Below are 6,000 nucleotides of genomic sequence, written 5' to 3'. Positions count from 1 at the left end.
CTAATTTTAATTTCTAATTATATCCTAAAAAATCTAATATTCTAAACTAATATAATTTTATTCTAAACCTAAATCTAATTTTAAATTTCTAATTATATCCTAAAAAATCTAATATTCTAAACCAATATTATTTTACACTAAACCTAAATCTAATTTTAAAATTCTAATTATATCGTAAAAAATATAATATTCTAAACTAATATTATTTTATTCTAAACCTAAATCTAATTTTAAATTTCTAATTATATCCTAAAAAATCTAATATTCTAAACCAATATTATTTTACTCTAAACCTAAATCTAATTTTAAAATTCTAATTATATCCTAAAAAATCTAATATTCAAATCCCTAATTGATATTCTAAACTAATTACCTAATATTCTTAATTAGCCTATTATATACTTAAGAAAAATTCTAAATTTCAATCAAAAGCTAATTGCAGGGAGTAGTCTGTTTGGGCTTTAGTTCAAACCAAACCCAAACCCCCATGAGTTAGTATTCAATACGATGCCAAAAAAATGCTTATGCAAATAAGTTACGAAAATAACTCAAAGTGAGAAGCGCTTATGCAAATAAGCTATGAAAACAAATCGTGGGTTTACGTTCACAATAGCAAACATCACACTCGTATCAGAGCATCACGCTCTCACTGGCTCAGTATTACTCTCAGCCTTCACTCTAACTCACCTCTCTCACTCACCGCCGCTCTTCACTTCTCTCATCCTATAACGCAAAGGTCCAAGGTTTAAAGAGAAACAAGAAGAAAAAAGCCTCACCTTTGGTGAAAACTACGGAGACGATGAAGCTTCAAACCTCCCCCCTTTCGCCTCTTCAAAAGGTTTGTTCTTGATTGTTTTTTTTTTATTTAGGGTTTTCTGTTTGGCCGCCTCCCTCTCTCAATTTTTTCGTTTTTCCTCCCCCCTTACTGATTTCTTCTCTTCCCCTTTTATCTCTCCTGATTAGGGTTTGAATAGGTATCTTTGGGTGTTACAAGAAGTTACTCTGCAAAGTTCCTTTTGGTGCTCAGAAATTTAAGTGGCCTTTTTGATGCTAGAATCGGAACGGTAATCTGAGCATGAACTTTCTCCTTGAATTTTGTCTTAATTCCAAATTTGGGAATTTTTGCAATTTCTACAGTTTGGTAATTATTTTGTTTACTGCAGTGAAGATTGGAGGTGAGGGAACGTGAAGCTAGTTGATCCGTTGGACTATTGCCTTGTTGGGAAACATTTCTCAGGACATCCATGGCTTTAGCAACTTTAGCCTTGAGAGCATCAGGTGATTCTATCGAATGCAAAACTTCAGGCTGATCCATCTCCAAAAGCATGCCGGTAACCTCCCTGCGGCACCGACGAGCAGATGAACTGGTTGAGGTAAGTGCATTATGTCCTCTTTTAGACTGGTACCTCCTGCTGTAGCCATAACATGGATTTTCAAAATATCCTGATCAATTTTTTTATGCAGGAATGATTTCGGTTATCACAGGGGTGAAGAAAAACCTTTTTCTCCAGAGGAAATATTATCTATGATCCTCGCAAACATGCGGGAAAACGCAGAGAGACTTTGGAGACACCTATCAAAAATGCAGTGATTACAGTTCCGGCCTATTTCAAAGATTCTCAGCGAAAAGCCAATATAAATACTGGTGTTATTGCAGGCTTGAATGCAGATGATCAATGAACCAACTGCTGCTACCCTTGCATATGGCCAATGTAAGTATAGCGTTTGATCCTGACCATGGTGTGTTCACGGCTTATAATTTTCTAACTGCATTTGTCACTTCTGGTTTTTTCTCACTTGTCTGCTATAGTCATCTTCTGTTTTTTCTTGATTTGTGAAGTGAAGAATTTGTACGAGCAACACGTTTGTCCTTGAAACAAAACTCATCTGCTCGTAACTTCTTTCAGGTTGCCATCTTAACATGTCGTGAGCAAGTGGTGCTAGCCATTCCAAGTCTAAAATCTGTGGGCTCATCTTCAGTTGAAAGCCAACTGTCCCACCCAACTGCCGATTTGGTTGAAAGCTTACTGTCTCACTTGGTTTCTGATTAGTTAGACGATCCCAGCCCATAATGTGCGGCAATGCAAAACTGCAAGCTGTCTTCATCACAGAGAACTCAGCAGTTGTAACAGGAACACTGAAATTCCTTTTTCAAAACTGCTGTGTCGATCTTTTTGTGGCGGTTAAATCCAAGGGCTTCATAATGATTCAGACTCTTCAATATCCTTCTCATTTCATCAATTTAATTTGTTTGCTCTCTAACAACTTTATTGACCAAAAGTTCTTTCTGCTTATCAACAACTGATACAGTGACTGCAGGTTGTGGTGGTCACAATGTCACAAAACTCAAAGATGTCGGCAAGCACAGATGCAGCAACGAGTCCGCTTATGTGAGCCATATCCATCATAAGGAAGGCACCTATGCTACCTGCAATTTTTTTCTAGAGCGGGGATAATCAATGTCTCGAGGGTGAGCACTAACTCCAGGAGTGTTTGCCGTTTTCTGGCCAACAGCTGCCAAAATGCTACAATTTGGGATAATTGCAACCTGAGAAAGACGCCCATTATCCAAAGCTTGACGAAATCTTGATTGCAATGCCTCGGCAACAGCTTTTACTTTCGTCTCGGGGACAGCAAAGCATACAGAATGCTCACTACTAGCCTGGAACACCGGCCATTCCAGTTCCCTCAACATTTACAAGTGCCAAGTTGTCTATTGTTGCAAATCCTTTGACTAAATTTTGCAGGTTTGCCATATCTTCATTATCATGCTGGTTTTACTACTTCTGTTGATTTAAATTGCAAGCTATTGATTTTTTTTGCGACAATTGGTACTCCTGGGATCGCATTTGGCAGGTTGTTATAGCAGAACTTGTTGTGTTTGATGTTGTCTGCTGATGAGGATTGTTGCAGGTTATGGTTAGTCATTTCAGTGTAACAAGCCCCACAAAGCTCCCTGTTACCAGAAGTACCAGGTGGAACACACTTGCACCTCACACAACAAGTTCCACATGATATGTTACACAAGTTAGGCCTTGAATGTACACCGCATCTCGAACCGCACAAACCTCCACAATCTATGTCTTGCATTAGCCTTCTATTGCCGTCTCGCACAGTAAGCAACTCATTAGGTAGCTGAAGTTCTTCATCATCTTCTTTTTTCATTTCTATCTCATGCTCAGATGAAACCTGCATCAGATTAGAGAGGCATACTAGAAGCAACAAACCCAGCACGAAAAGGTTACACAATGCCAATGCAGGATATTGTAGCAGTTATATGAAATGGATTATTGGTTGATTATTGAATGAATTGTGACTACATTTCCTTGCTTTGTTGCAGATTATGCCAACTTTGCGGTCCTGATCCGGTTGTTACGCATTGCAGACCGGCGCCAGCATACAACTAGCGGGCAATGTTGTTCTGCAGCATGTTGGCTTCCTGAATAAAGCAGAATTTATGATAGGCTCGTGGTTGATTAGATTGATGCATTGCAAACTGGTTTTGGCTCGTAAACGGCTTGTTGAGTATGGCCATGGTTAGGATTGGTAGCTCTGAATTTGGTAGGCGGCAAAGTTGCAAGATTTAGGATTATTTGTGTTAGCTTTTTGGATTAACAGTGTACACATTTTGAATAGAAACTTCAGGTTTTTTTTGCCAAAACTTATTGCAGATTGTTTTGATCTATAAAATGATGATTCACTATTAATATCATTATTACTACTATGACAAATGTTGGCCACCAATGCTTCCAAAAGATGCTCTGGAGTTGATTGACTAGTGTTAACTACATCTGGCACATCCGCAATTTTCACATCTTGATTAACCCTTTGTCCAATATCATCCTTATTTTGCAAATCAGTTTCTTCTTTATTCCATGGCAAAAGTGAAAGGCAGCGAACCAACCCGGCAAAAGTATCCTTTAGTTTTTCTTTGTCTTGTAAATGGTATTGGTTCTTCCTTAGGATATCCTCATAATTCTGAAAAATCTTTTCTGTATAAGAAGAAAAGGAAGGAGGATAATACTCAAGAGTAAGGTCTAAGAAATCAAATGCCATGAACCGAATGTCATCTGCCAAATGAGTCATTGCATTAAATATGTAAGCCATCATTAGAGAAGTGATCGGCTCTTGATTATCCTCTTTACAACTAGGTAAAAATCACTAGTTTTAAAAAAATATAATAATTTCCGAACCACTTTATCATTATCACTAATACGCTCTCGGAGTTTTTCTACAACACGGTACTAGTGCGACGTCAGTTCTTCTGGATGTTTACTGAAGAAGTTCTTTTAAAGTCAAACCCTTCTTATTTTTTTTTATGATAACGGGCCTTCTAAACCCATTTTGCTTCTTCCTCCTGGTTTGAGACAAATTGTATTGGAGATTAACACCGGCGTCGGAGTCGGAGAAAGACGACGGACAGTTGGAGGTCCTGAGTGAATACTGAATTCATGAATTGAGTGTTGCTGTTTTGTTGCGGGACTGAGATAAACTTTTTTCATTTGAATTGCTCATGATGTATGCCATGAAGTTTGATGTATGTAACATAAAATGTATAGGAATAACCAGTGTTTATATATAAAAAAATGGATTTGGGAATGGATGGTTGCCTTTGGTTATGAAAGTATGCAAACGAACCTTAGGCCAAGTGCCAAACAAAAATGAAAAAAAAATGGAAAAAATTCAGGATCAAAATCGGGGTATGACAGTTGCCCCTATTTAAGTATCTTCAACTAGAGAATATGAAGCAGGACACTCTTCATATGATCATAGTGGGAGATGGTTAAATACTAAGAAGACCCGGGTTTTGATCTTGAATCCCTATGACATGATGTGATATGATATGATATGATATGACATGATATGCATGGATGCGTGATTTTTTTTGTAATTTTTTATCTGATAGGGATATGGTGGACCCTTGACAGGATATGCTACTAGATAGACCAATCTGTGGGGAAAGCTAATGATCCACAAGGAGGCAGACAAATGGGGTAAAAAACACCTTGCTGGGGAAACAAAACCTGCTGGAGAATCAGACACAATCGGGGATTATTCAAAGTGAGATTTGATAAATGACACTTAGAATACAAGGGATTTCGGTAGTAAGTTCACACGTGACTTACTAAACCCGAATAAGAAAAAAAAGTCACCGCAGGTTCAGATATGACCTGACAATGCTGGGGAATATTAATAATTTCTGACAGCAGGTTCAGACATGACCTAACAAACTCAGAAAAATTCAAGAAGAGCGTATCAACAGGTTCATATATGACCTGATAATACTGACACAAATCATAGAGAAAGACTCTTCATAGCAGGTTGAGATATGACCTGACACTAGAATAAGGGTTCAACAACAGGTTCATACATGACCTGAATGGTATTGAACAAACAGAGAAAAGTCTTCAGAGCAGGTTCAAGTATGACCTGACACTGGAATAAGGGTTCAACAACAGGTCCATACATGACTTGAATGGTATTGAACAAATAGGGAAAGAATCTTCAGAACAGGTTCAAGTATGACCTGACACCGGAATAAAAGTTCAACAACAGATTTAGATATGACCTGAATAGTATTGAACAAAACTGGAAAAAACTCTTCAGAGCAGGTTCAAGTATGACCTGACCCGGAATAAAAGTTCAACAACAGGTTCATATATGATTTGAATGGTATTGAACAAAAATGGAAAAACTCTTCAGAGCAGGTTCAAGTATGACCTGACCCCGGAATAAAAGTTCAACAACAGATTCATATATGACCTGAATGGTATTGAACAAAAATTGGAAAGACTCTTCAGAGCAGGTTCAAGTATGACCTGACCCCGGAATAAGGGTTCAACAACAGGTCCATACATGACCTGAATGGTATTGAACAAATAGGGAAAGAATCTTCAGAACAGGTTCAAGTATGACCTGACACCGGAATAAAAGTTCAACAACAGATTTAGATATGACCTGAATAGTATTGAACAAAACTGGAAAAACTCTTCAGAGCAG

The 6,000-nt window shown here is 37.8% G+C and overlaps 2 long non-coding RNA genes across 3 annotated transcripts in view; both read left to right on the top strand.

Annotated features, from left to right (window-relative positions):
- Positions 1-528: 528 nt before the first annotated feature.
- The window catches only part of LOC127106667 (uncharacterized), a 41,068-nt gene continuing 35,596 nt past the window's right edge, over positions 529-6,000 (top strand). Inside the window, exon 1 of the long non-coding RNA XR_007795444.1 lies at positions 529-743. This is a non-coding gene — a long non-coding RNA (uncharacterized LOC127106667). The remainder of the gene's footprint in view (positions 744-6,000) is intronic.
- On the top strand, positions 777-3,667 carry LOC127106665 (uncharacterized). Of its 2 annotated transcripts, none has more exons than XR_007795439.1 (7): positions 777-838; positions 964-1,064; positions 1,164-1,373; positions 1,465-1,712; positions 1,908-2,747; positions 2,914-3,240; positions 3,341-3,667. It is a non-coding gene; the product is annotated as an uncharacterized LOC127106665 (long non-coding RNA). The 2 variants fall into 2 exon arrangements; XR_007795438.1 differs by having other exon boundaries at positions 2,857-3,240.

The sequence above is a fragment of the Lathyrus oleraceus genome, chromosome 7, assembly GCF_024323335.1.
Source record: "Lathyrus oleraceus cultivar Zhongwan6 chromosome 7, CAAS_Psat_ZW6_1.0, whole genome shotgun sequence".
Lineage (NCBI taxonomy): Eukaryota > Viridiplantae > Streptophyta > Magnoliopsida > Fabales > Fabaceae > Lathyrus > Lathyrus oleraceus.
Note: the sequence above shows the minus strand (reverse complement) of the source record. Positions and strands in the feature narration are given on the sequence as shown.